The 12,810-nt window shown below is 42.9% G+C and overlaps 1 protein-coding gene across 11 annotated transcripts in view; it reads left to right on the top strand.

Annotated features, from left to right (window-relative positions):
• The first annotated feature begins 58 nt into the window (after nucleotides 1-58).
• Nucleotides 59-12,810, top strand: part of ANKRD11 (ankyrin repeat domain containing 11) — a 211,996-nt gene continuing 199,244 nt past the window's right edge. For 6 of the 11 annotated variants that reach the window (XR_010592680.1, XR_010592678.1, XR_010592679.1 and 3 more), the window contains exon 1: nucleotides 59-429. The gene's annotated coding sequence lies outside the window, so the exon portion shown is untranslated. The remainder of the gene's footprint in view (nucleotides 430-12,810) is intronic. The other 5 variants (XM_065567652.1, XM_065567659.1, XM_065567653.1 and 2 more) reach the window with 1 other exon arrangement.

Below are 12,810 nucleotides of genomic sequence, written 5' to 3'. Positions count from 1 at the left end.
GGGACTTTCCCTGCCGGAGCCAGCCAATGGGGCGGCGCGGCGCGGCGGACCAATGGGCAGGCGCGTCTCAGCGGCGGGTGGGAGCGAGGCTGGCAGCGCTGGCGAGCCGGGGGCCGGAGCCGCCGAGGGAGGAAGGAGCTTGGCGGGCCATGGAGCGCAGGCCGAGGAGGCGCCGCCGCGACAGCCGCAGCCCCGAGCACTAGAGCGGGCCGCGACCGCCGGGTCCCGACCGAGCCGCCGCTCCCAGCCGCCCGCGCTTCCCCGCGCCGGGGCCGCCGCCGGGCGGGTCCCGAGCCCCCCTTCCCCGCCCGCCGCCTCCTCTATGCGGCGGGGCTGGAGGAGCCGGAGGCCTCGCTCGCCCGGGAGGCTGCAGCCGGGGGACGGCGTGTGAGGAGGGGCCGAGCCCTGCGCGCCCAGCACGGACCTCGGGTGAGGAGCCGGGACAGGGGTTAAGGGGGTTTGAGGTCGGGGAGCAACTCGGGGTAGGAGAGACGGGCCTTGGGGCGGAGAGCAGTAAGAGTCCGGGGGGCGAAGGGGCAGCCCCTCGGGGGGGGAGGGGTGCGTGCGTGGGGGCGAAGGGGCAGCCCCTCGGGGGGGGAGGGGTGCGTGCGTGGGGGCGAAGGGGCAGTCCGTCGGTGGGGGGGCAGCCACTAGGTGGGGGGGTATGTGTGCGGGTGGGGGGAAAGGGGCAGTCGGTGGGGGGAGGGGTGCGGGTGGGGGGGAAAGGGGCAGTCGGTGGGGGGAGGGGTGCGGGTGGGGGGGAAAGGGGCAGTCGGTGGGGGGAGGGGTGCGTGTGGGGGGGAAAGGGGCAGCCCCTCGGTGGGGGAAGGGTGCGTGGGGGGGAAGGGGCAGCCTGTCGGTGGGGGGGCAGCCACTAGGTGGGGGGGTATGCGTGGGGGGAAAGGGGCAGCCCCTCGGTGGGGGAGGGGTGCGTGCGTGGGGGCAAAGGGGCAGTCCGTCGGTGGGGGGGCAGTCACTAGGTGGGGAGGTATGTGTGGGGGTGGGGGGAAAGGGGCAATCCGTCGGTGGTGTGGGGGGGAAAGGGGCAGCCCCTAGGTGTGGGGGGTATGCGTGGGGGGGAAAGGGGCAGCCCCTAGGGGAGGGGTGCGTGCGTAGGAGCGAAGGGGCAGTCCCTCGGTGGGGGGAGGGGTGCGTGTGTTGGGGGTGAAGGGGTAGCCCCTAGGTGGGGGGTTCGTGGGGGGGGGAAAGGTAGCCACTCGGTGGGGGTGTGTGTACGTGGGGGCGAAGGACCAGCCCGTTGGTGGGGGGGAGGGCAGCCCCTAGGTGGGGGGTGCGTGCATGTGGGGTGAAGGGGCAGCCCCTAGGTTGGGGGGGTGTGCGCCACTCGGTGGAGAGGTACGTGTTTGGGCGAAGGGGCAGCCCCCTCCGTGGGGGGAAGGCGCAGCAGCACTTGCTAGAAGGAACAATATGAAAAGTTGTCTGAAATGGTAATTTCCGTTTCCCATTTCATCATCCCTGGGTAGGCGTTAGCTGTGTGCGTGCAGAGGGGGAAGCTGATCTGCCTGAAGCCAGCAAGGCTCGCTGATCTGCATTTATTTATTTTCCCGTTTAATCTCTAAATTGCTCAGTATTTTTCTCCTTGGAAAAGCCTTTGTGCACTGCGGGCAGGGGTTGCACTCCACCCTTGCCCCTTAGCAAAAAACAGCTGCACTTCTCCAGTCCAGAATTTACACCCCCCTTAGTTCACGAGATTGATTGCATGTTTATAAAGGCAAATCGTGTCTCGTCCCCCTCCAAGAAGCCTGGAGGAGCTGAGCCCTCCAATGCCCTCTGCCCTTTCCCAGAGAGAGCAGCTGTCTTGTGAGGGGGGAGGGGGGGCGGATTGAAAATCAGCCTGTTCATTGAGACACAAGAGCTGGTGTGTTTACAGATTGGCTTCTACTCTAAGGTTGTAGATCTGTTTTGATATCTAGTTGCAGGAAAGGGCTCCCCTCCCCCCTTCTGTGGTTTTGTACACAAAGTGCTCACTTACCACCAGGAACCTGGCCCTATAGACAGTGAAAACAGATCCCAAACAGTATCCTTAAAGCAAAATTCATCTTCTGAGATGACTCCAGAAACTGGGCATAGACAGGATAGTTTTGTCAGTTAGACAAAGATGTTAAAGGGACACTGTCAACATGAAAATCCTATTTATCTATTTAGTAACTGCTATAATTACTTGAAACTTCTAACTGAAGGAAGGTTGTTGGTTACATATTTTTCTGTTTTTCTAATCTGTTTAATCAGTTTGACACTTTTATATGTTGTCACATTCACTGTTTCCCATGTTCTTCCTTTTCTGTGAGGAAAAAAAAACCCTTAGAGGACAACCCTTGTGCATTTGAAAAAGTTTTTAAAGTGTGTTCCATCAGGAACTAGATTTTTTTGTCATTAGTTAATTTAATAATAAGTTGATTCTGTCCCTTTCAAGTGGTAGAGGAGTCAGCAAATAAAAGGTGTACAGGGAGACACTTTTGAATGGTCACGGTGGGTGACAGTATAAATGTATAATTACTACAGAGAAAGTGAAATATGATCCATGTTTGACTCCCTCTCAATATCTGAATAGATAAATTCTTAAGCATATTGTTTGATATGCTAATGAAACATCAATGTTGAAGTGGTATGACCTGCTTTGTTCTGTGGGAAGGGTTCAGTCAGCGGCAGATCTTTCTATAGAGCAATCTGTATTTTTGTGTGGGAGGTTCTGTGGAACTCTACCTATTTGGGGCCACACAGATGCTGGTTACTCTTAGTAGTGAGGAATTTAAATACTGGCTTCCTTGGCATGTTGGTTACTCTGTTGTAGGTGTTTTCTGTTCTACAATTCGCTCACATGCTTTTGTTCTATTCTGAAGCTGTTTTTTTTAATCTAAATGGTTGTTCCTATCTCCATCTTATTATCTAAATGTGATCCAAATGATTAACTGAATTTTTCCTGTCTCCAAGGGGAGTTGAGTTTTTGGTGGCAGTGAAGTTAGAAATGTCCAGTTGTGAATCTCAAACTCGATATTCATATACAGTACTTATATTTTCCACTTATGCACCTCTTTCTATTTTTATAATATTGTAATGACCAATGTCTTGTATTTTTACTCTGACAGATTGTCCCTATGTTGGTTTTGTGGGTGAGAGCACTGGTGAGAAGAAAATACAAATTTGCAGTGATGTTATGGTGTTGGTCTTTGTGCATGTGTGGCAGAGAACCAAGTTAGATTATACTTTTCAGTTTTAGAAGCAGCTTTGTATAATTTGAAAATAGGATAAAAGGTAACTGCTTAGAACATAAGTAGAATATAAAATAAAGTGGATAAAGTCTTGTATAATTTCCCTCCTCTTGCGAGTTTTGTTTTGTAGCACCCTTATGCTGTTCAGTAGAGCAGGCAAATGTTTCTCTAGGGTCAGTGTAGACTAGTCATGTTGATCATACTGCACCAACGTTTGCTCCCTCGGTAAACCAGATGGACTACTTACTATAGGTGGTGATTATTTTAACTGTGTAATTACACACGGAATAAAAAATGGCATTTTGTTCTGTAAATGTATTGGAAAGAAGGGTACTAAGATGGATACTTTTTCTGTGTTTAGTTCATTTTGTTTCCTTTAAGGCTTGGCAGTGTTATGGTTTTCAGATGTAGGCTTAAAATACACAGGATTTTTTTGTCTGACTATGTCATAAAAAGCAAGCCAATAGTTTACGCACATAAGTGTTGTAACAGGATAATTTGAGACTCCTAGGTCTTACTGATCACCCATCTACGTTTTGATGCCTACAACAAAGTACGTTATCTGACTTCTTTAGAGCCATTGGATAACTGAAGTAAATTAGAAAAAACTGCATTGTCAGCATTACTGTAAAGTGAAGAATCTGCACTATTTTAAAAACTACTTATACCATATGTATATTCTCATGGGTTCAAAAATACATTTTTTTTAGGGATGGGACATTCCTCTTATTCTGGTGGTTCAATAAAAATTGGAAGTTCTAATTACTATGGAAAAATTTTTCAAAGGAGGCAAAAGTTGAAGGACTCTCTGGCTCTAGGAGTGTGTTTTTTATAACATTCCCAGGTGACAGTTTTCTGTTGTTTAAGAGCGTTTCCCTCTCTCCTGTGTGGACTAGTTGAATTTCAGATATTGCATGATGGACTGCAATATAGATTATAACTGTCCCTTGGTACTGAAATACTATGGTGATGGATTGCTTTGCAAATGCCTGACAGATCCCACTAGATCCCACAGCAGCAAATCCAATATGTTTGGAAATAGTTAGATGGTAGTTATTCTAATTGTATATTCATTGGCTGCTTTTTTTCTTCATTTTATTTAGCTGGTGAGAATGCAGTAAAGGCAGCTTGTCTGTTGTCCTGCTAACATGTATGAGCATTACAGCTATCACACCTGTTGGATGAGATTAAGGAGAGAGATTGGTTTTCTCCCTAGTTAAGATTGAGATTAGTGTTTTATTATAAACTTGATTCTTTTACCATATCTCTAATTTCACTTAATTTAAACCAATCTGTTTGAAATTTTGCAGGGACAAATATATATGCTGCTTTTAAATATGTTCTTGTACTACAAGACTGAGCATGGGCATGTAGTTTCTGTATCTGGGGCTACAACATACCTCTTAAGGTCTGAGCCAGGTATTATATAACTTGTGTGCAATGGGTGCAGGGTAATGAGAAATCATATGTACTCGAATTACTTGATGTCACAGGCACACAGTACATAAAGTGGATTTATACAGCCATGGGCTTATTAAACCCTCCTTAATCAAAATGTCTCTATTTTACATTGTAATATGCAGTGGGTTATGAGGATGGAAAGTTGTTAATACTTGAGGTCAGAGTTAATGCTGTTTGACTTTAACAGCACCTTGAATTTTCAGACTTTTGTAATGTTTCTTGAGAAAATTAGTGTTTTCAAATACCTCCCCTTATGTAATTAAGATAGTTGTAATCTTAATCTCAGGTTATTGAAGCCTATTGTCTTGTAACATATCAGTTCATCCTTACTATTCATTTGTGACCCAGGTGTGAGTGGTGCCCACCTGTAGTACATACAATTAATCTTTACAAACTTACAAAACAAAAAAAATCACTTAAATGCTAATAGAAGAGGAAACCCTGTACAAAACATTCTCTGCTGAAAAAGGCAAGCCGCGTTACTTTAGTCTGTGAAACTTCCACCGCCTGAGTGAGTTATCTCCAAATCTGCTCTAGTTTTTATCCTGCAAATAGGATGCTAATCCCATAGAAGATCCATACCTCTTCACTGATGAGAGACTGCTGCTTCATTTATTTGAGCAAAATATTTTTTAAAGATGGTGTTAAGTTCTGTGGCTCCAAGAGTAACAGTCCTTACACACACAAGATCTTGCTTTGATCTGATGGCTTTCAAGATTCATTTCCTATCCTTGAGATCCATTAAGACTGTTACAGTGGCACCTTCAGACTTTTTTCTCTTTGCATGAATCCTTAGGATGCTTGTCTGTGTTTGAGTTCTTTTTAATAACTAAAATGAGTAATTTGGGAATGAGAGAGGAAATTCAGTCATTGATATCAGGAGCTTCTGTTACCAAGAATCCCACTGTTTACTCTTATTTCCTGCCTCTTCTATTCTTTGAGGCTTCCTAGAGATTTTAGGCAAGCTATCCAGTAGTCTCAAAAGTGGGGATGGTTGAACACTTACATACAGTTCAGCTAATTTGAGAGCGAGTGACAGATGAGCCATGGGGCTTGCTAACCTTTGGTGGAAATGTTGAACCTCATAAGTAACTAGACCAGACTCTTCTCTTTACCATACTCATACAAGTTTTCCATATTGGGCTCAGTATGCGACACTATTCTGCTTTGTCATGCGCCCGTCCAAATTTTTAAAACACAAGTTGCTGATGTTCTTTCCAGTGAGGTTAGCAAGTTGATGAGTTGAATTTTTAAGGTGTAATGACCCTTTGAGCTCCTATAAGGAGATCTGTTGTCCTGCACCATATGGTGAAATAGATCAGTTGAGAAGGCCTCCGGCTTCATTCAGTCACTATATTCCCTCTCTGTTCTTGCTGCTACCGTTGATTCACAAGCTCTTATGAATAGGAAACACTGGCTTAGGTTTTTGTTGATCCTCACAGCTTTGATGATACGAATGTACATACTCTAAGCAGTTCTCCTTTGAGAAATGGATCCATTTCTGCTTAGTCCTGATCTTTTTTTGTACGTTCATGTGAATAAGTCTTTAATTGTTCTAGTCAGTGGATTAACAAGTGTGAGCAGAGGCCAAAAATGCTGTGAGTTCAGGTTTAGAATTTAGCAGATGCTACCCCACGTAAATGAAGTGTGCAATAGCCCTTTATACCCTGGGTGAGTAAGGGCTCAGTGAATTAGCTCTTGTAGCTAGAAGAAAGTGTTGGTTATTTTCTGGGTCAGGGTTGAAGTCATTACTGTCTGCATTGTCCCTGCCATATGGATAAATGTAAGACTTTAGTTTGCAGTACTGCCCTGGGCATTCATGTACTGAATTATTTATCCTCCAAAAGTCTATAGGCAGTCTTTCCCCTTATTTTAAGGAAGCCAAACTGTATTTGTTCAGTATTTTAAAATAAGATCTCCTCTTCATAGGCAAACAACTGATTTTATATCTTTAAATGTAGTAATATTTGGTTTACTACTAATGCTGGATTTTATGAAAACATTGAAAAACACGAAATGAATTCTGCCTTTAAACTTTATTGAGATCAGTCAGGCCTGTGCTAGGCTGCTGCTTTTTTATATTGGTTTAAAAAAGTTTTCTGCTAACTGTGACCTTGGAAGGAGAGTGGGGATTATAAATGGAAATTATCCCAATATGGAGTGGAGGAAACTGACCTTTTCACCAGGGTTGACAATTTCCCGGGAAAAACTAGTTTAGGACAGGGCACTGGTAAATACTGGTTTAAACCCCATTGAAACTGGGAAAAATAAAACGCTTATTAGAATATCCTGATGAAAATTACTGAAAAATATTTAGCAATTTGATAATAGTTTTATAGTGTATGAAATATTTATAGAATATTGAAATGAGTCATGACACATACAACTTCCTTGAGAAAATACCAAACCAAATGTATACAGACATTGATGTTCAGTATTACATTACATTTATTAGTATTATGCCTACTGCCATTTTACTTATTTGTATAACCCTAAATTATTTTCCAAATCTACTGCCTTATGTAACCACAATTTGAATATGTAACTAAAACTAAGTGTAATGTGGTTTGAAGCGTGTCAGAGACCCCCCCCCCCCCCCCTTAGGGATAGTAAGCCTGGTACATATCAATTTCTTTGTTAAATTGACAAACTCCTATAAGCTTGCAGTGTCCAGCGGGCATAACTGGACACTGCCAGACGGAGGTTTCTAGGGTTGTGTCTGGGACCTGAGATATTGGCTAGTGTTATTCGGTTGCACAATCCAAGCAGCGGCTGGCCAAGAGTGTTCACTCATGTAGCTGGGAGCAGCTCACATGCCAGAGGCTGTGCATGAACAGCCCGGGAGTGGGGTTCTCACAGCGGAGCAGGGTAAGGCTGGCTCCCAGAGTCGAGGATTGGAGTGGCCTAGCAGATCACCGGTCCAGATAACACCAGAGGGGAACGTTACGCCCTCCCTGTTAGAAATGTGCATCTTATTTCTTGTCTGAGGTTGTCTAGCTTCAGCTTCCAACCTTTGGATTTTGTCATGCCTTTCTCTGCTAGAGTAAGGAGATGTACTGTTTGAAATCTCTTTCCAATGTAGGTACTTGTGGATTGTGATCAAGTTGCCTCTTAATCTTTTCTTGGATAAACCACATAGTTTGAGCTCCTTAGATGTCTCCCTATAAGGCATGTTTTGAAAACCTGGAATCATTCTTTTGTAGCACTTTTCTGAATGCTTTCCAATGTGTTAATACTGGACAATAACTGGCCAGATCATTATTATATGATGGTTTCATGAGCAAAGGCTGTAGCAATCCTTTCTTCAAAGCAAATAGGCATTCTGTCCATTCTGAGAGGTTTTAAAAATATCCACTGATAACAAACCCAGTGCTTTCCAACTTGCTGTCACCATCTAGGAAGGACGTAGATACAAAGCTCAGCTTGTGGAATGAATTTCTCTTGACACCTCCCTTACTTCTGTTAGCTGACGCTGGCCAAAACTCAGAAGATTTAGTATGTACATTTACCTTCCCCTGCAGAATATTGCTGTGTCCCACAGGTGCAGATGGCTTGCATTGAATCTGAATAATTATTATTTGCTTTGAATGGGTCTTGAGAATTTGCCAGGTCCCAGCTGGGAATGGGGTACTCATTGAGATGCAGGTGCAATGCCCTGGTGAAAAGCCCAGTCTGCTTTTTCTGCTGCAGCCGGCCTCTTGCTTGGTGTTGTCTCTGGATCCTTCTCAGCCTTTCAGGTCTGTGATAAATTTGGGAGCCCCTCTACTGCCTGGTGCTGGAAGTAAGAAGGACTTTCCTCTCAACGCCCCAATCCCAGAGACCGCCTGACTTTTGGAGTGGGAATTTGAGACCCTCTACCATAACTCCAATCTGTTTTTTGGTTCATCCTCCTTTGTGATTACCTCTAATGCAGAGGTGTTAACTGGTTCTTGGTGATGGTCCAATTACCATTTCAGTTAAAGTCCTCATCCAAGAGAAAAAGGTCACAGGCAAAAGTTAAATTTTGTGGTCCTTCCCAAGTGTGGTGTTTTGCCTCTTTAAGTTAAATGTTGAATTAAAAAAAAAAAAAGAAAATGCATAGAGGTGTCCTCCTGTCTGTCCATTAGCTCCACCCATGATGCCTTCCTCACTATAATTGGTCCCCAACACCCTGTGTTACCTCTTTCCCTCCCCCTTTGGGATTCTCCTTGTCCCTTCCCTAATTTGGAATTCTCAACCCCCCCATTCTTTGCTTTTCCTTCCTGAGATGATTCCCCATCTTGTCCCCTCACTGCCTTGCACCACTCCTTTGTGATCATCCTTTGTGTCTTTGTATCTCTTCCCCCTCACCCTGGGGCACAGCTGCAGAGGGGAGAGACTAGTAAGAAGCACCTTTGCTTTTATCTCCAGCTGGATGGTATGGTGACTACTTGGTAATGGTGTGTGTGTTTGTGGCACGGCTGGCTAAATTGTCTGGGTCCAATTAGGCATGAGCTCCCATCTCTAGCTTTGCTCCGAGATGTAGCTGCAGGCTGGTCCTCTCACACTGGTCCTGTTTGATGCCGTTGCTCCAGGACTTTCCTCTACGTTGTCTCAAGCAGCAGAATGCTGTTATTCTGAGTAGTAATAAAAACGAATCATTTTAAATTGTAGAAGTGAAACTGACTAGTTTGAGTAACAGAAGAGGCATGAGGGCTGTCAGCAGATCCTTGAAGACTGCAGTGCATTTTCCACATTGACTTTTCTTACGGTTTGAAGTCACTTTCAAAAATGCAGGCTTAAATTTTGCAAAATTTGATGGGCTAAGTTCCCACTCTTGCCCCGGTAAGTTTCTTACCTGGTAAGGGCAAGTAAGCAAGTGGATTTTTCAGTCTCTGATCCCATGTAATTAGTGACAATAAGTACTTTGTTGTTACTGTGCTGAATTGTTTCAGGTGTAATATAGTGAATAGGGCAAATATTCTAATTATTTTAGCTTTGACAATAGATTATCTGACTTTTGGAAGACAAGTTCCTTGCACAGGGTTTAGTATGTTACACAAAAATGTTAATTCATTTTGACGGTAGTCTCTTAAATTTAAACTTTTAACATTTTGATGGGCAAGCTCTTAGGAAATGTGTGAAAATTATGTATTTCTAAATTGTGGTTTAAGTAATTTTCCTCAGATGTAATCTTAATGGGATGTACACGTGAACTTTTAATGTCATACAGACATTTCAGGTCTGTCTTGTCTTAAGTTCCACAAACAAACAAAACAAAAAATCAGACATCAACACTGCCCTTAAAGTATTTGTTTGGTTGGAAGAGTGAGAGTAGGACTCTCTGTGATGGTACTATAATCTCAGTCTATGTGATTACTAAAAATGGAGTGCAAATTTAGATTTTGACAGGGTACCAAAACACGTTTAATTAAATTTAACTGGAACATTTGTGCCTACTTAAAGGGATGCTGTTAGAATTGAATAACTCTAAATTGGACCTCTACCCCCAAGAAAATAAACATTTTTTTTAAGTTACTTGATGGAGAAGAATACATCAGTTTCTCTAAAATAAGGGTCTGCAATGATATTAAAACCTTAGCATGTTTGATTAACAAAACTACAAACTTGTTTGGTTGTATGCATTCCTGCTACTGCTGCGCGTTTAGCTATGTCTCCATCAGGCTTTTTTTCTCAAAATATCTTCAGTGGCAGCAACATTGGGAGAGCTCGTGTAGACAGACACTGGTAGCACCTGAAGTCCTGTCTGCACTAGTGCTCCCACTGCTGGAGCCAAAGGCTAGTGTGAACAAAGCCGCGGTTGTTCTTCCACTGACTTTACTTTTATGAAGCAGTAGGTGTGATGGTTGAAATTAACAGGAACCCTGCTCTCCGGTCACTTCAGAGAGCTGGAATCTTGTCCATTTCTTGCTGATTGATCAGGGTGAAACAGAAGAATGGTGTGGTCTGGCACAACAGACAGCATTCTGGATGATGTGGTTTGTATTGTTCTGTCCAGAACACTGGATGTTACTGTGCTCCTTGTTTCTGGATGGTTGATTTTTTTTCATTACCCCAGGCTCCCCTTGGGGTTTACCTCAACCTGCTAATAAATGTGAAAACTGCAAACTATTGTCATGTTTCCCATATATTAGCTAATGATAAGATAGCTTTTTCTTTCTAGCAGGATGCACCCCAACATTGTAAGGATGAGAGCTTGCTCCCTGCAGAAGCTTAAGTACCATGAAAAGGCATCTTATGATGAGAGGGAGACAGGCCTGCTCACATCCTGTAACTTCCAGGAAGTTTGTGCTGAGCAAAGAGACTGTTCACTTGTGAGTTAAGTGACCACTTGGCTCACTGGGATTCTCCTGCTTGGGGAGGAGAATTGTGAGGCAGGTTTAAAAGTGCATAGTCTGTGACCATGCACTGAATTTTAATCCTTGCCATTGCAAGATCTTTACTTTTTTTACACGTTTAAAAAATACATTTTTCTTCAGATAGAGCCAAACACTTTTGTACTTCTTATAGCACTGCAGAAAGTAGTTTCAGTAGAAGCTATTATTGGAGGGTTTTTAAATAGTCCTAGCAACTGCTGCTATAGTGAAGTTTGCAGTTTGATTTTTCCATATGTAATCTCTGATAGCTCTTACTTTCACTGCATCAGACAGAGAGGCTTGTACGTGTCATTGTTTGCAGGGGAAATTGTGGAGGGAGATTTTAGCTACCTATTATTATGGACTGTTCTGGTTTCAGTGACTAGATTAATTGAAATATCTGCAATGCTGCTGTGGGTCCTGCAGCAGATGATCGTAGGGGAAGATGGGTGGAGCATGACTGGAAAATGCAACTAGATGTGCATATTTAGTGTTCGTAGGTAATCGCCTTTCTACTTCAAAACTACTATTAGCCCCTCTGATAGCTTTTAACACAACTTGCCCTCTTTTCACTGAAATATGCTTGACAAATGCTTTTTCCATAGATGTAGAAATATAAAATGATACTGCAGTCACATTTCTATTCCCCTATAGGGTATTATTACATTCACTATGCTTAAGTCAAACATCAAGGAAGATAACTTGCTTTAGGGCTAGCCTATGAGCAGTTTTATGTACAGGGTGGAGTTAATTGTCGTTTTCTCTCTACAATAAAATCCTGAAGGTTCAAGCATTGCTGTTTTTTTGGGGGGTGGGCACTGGGGAGATGGGAAGGGTTGGGCAGTCACTGTTCCGCTGAACTGTGATGCTTATTTTACTGAAACATAAAAGTATTTTCTAGTTTTTAAACTGAACACCATGAATACTTTTATGTAGAACATTAAATGAAACCTGTCCAGTGTGACTTGTAACTAGTTAAAACAAGTCATTACTCCCGTTCAGCGAAATCTGTATGAATATTTTGAGTGGCTCTACCTCTCAAATTCAAAATGTTTTCTTCCATGATGGAAAGTCATGAAAATTATAGGATCACAACACCCAAATCATGCAACTTTATAACCTGTTTAAAAAACAAACAAACAAACAAAAAACAACCAAAAAACCCACCCTCCTCTTCTAAAAGATGTATGCATTGTCTAGTGTATGTCAGTTTTAAATATTTTTATTCCACTCTCAGTTCTTATCTGGCAGCTTTAAAATTTTTATTCCAAATGGGTAAGAACTTGAAAATGCCACTGCTGTCTTCAATCACTGATTAAGGCATAAACTGTTTAACTTAGCCTTTTGCTTATTAGTGTCATCATACATGTGTGTAGTTAAGCATTTTATCCTGAAACGCCTTGAAAATGTTCCTGCATTTGCATGTATTGTCATGGAGAATAATTTTCATTTAACCGTAGTTTGCTTTATATTTTCTCCCTGGTTGCTATAGAAACTCAGCCCAATGTGGCACTGACTGCTAACAAGAGCTAGGTTATATGTTGCTTTTATAATGGACGTCTGTTAATCATGCTGCAGTTTACAGTGAGGGAATCGTGATTATTTGAGGGAGGTATATTTAATTAATAAAACTGTAAATTGTCCAGTTACTTCAGCACATTTGAGAAATCTAACTATTAAGCAGTTCTTTTTGTGCTGCAGTTTGGTCACAAGAATTGAGTAGATATCTGAAATGGCTCTGGAATTTTTGTAGCATTTATTTTTACATAAGAATTAAACATTAA

The sequence above is a fragment of the Chrysemys picta genome, chromosome 14 (genome assembly GCF_011386835.1).
Source record: "Chrysemys picta bellii isolate R12L10 chromosome 14, ASM1138683v2, whole genome shotgun sequence".
Lineage (NCBI taxonomy): Eukaryota > Metazoa > Chordata > Testudines > Emydidae > Chrysemys > Chrysemys picta.
Note: the sequence above shows the minus strand (reverse complement) of the source record. Positions and strands in the feature narration are given on the sequence as shown.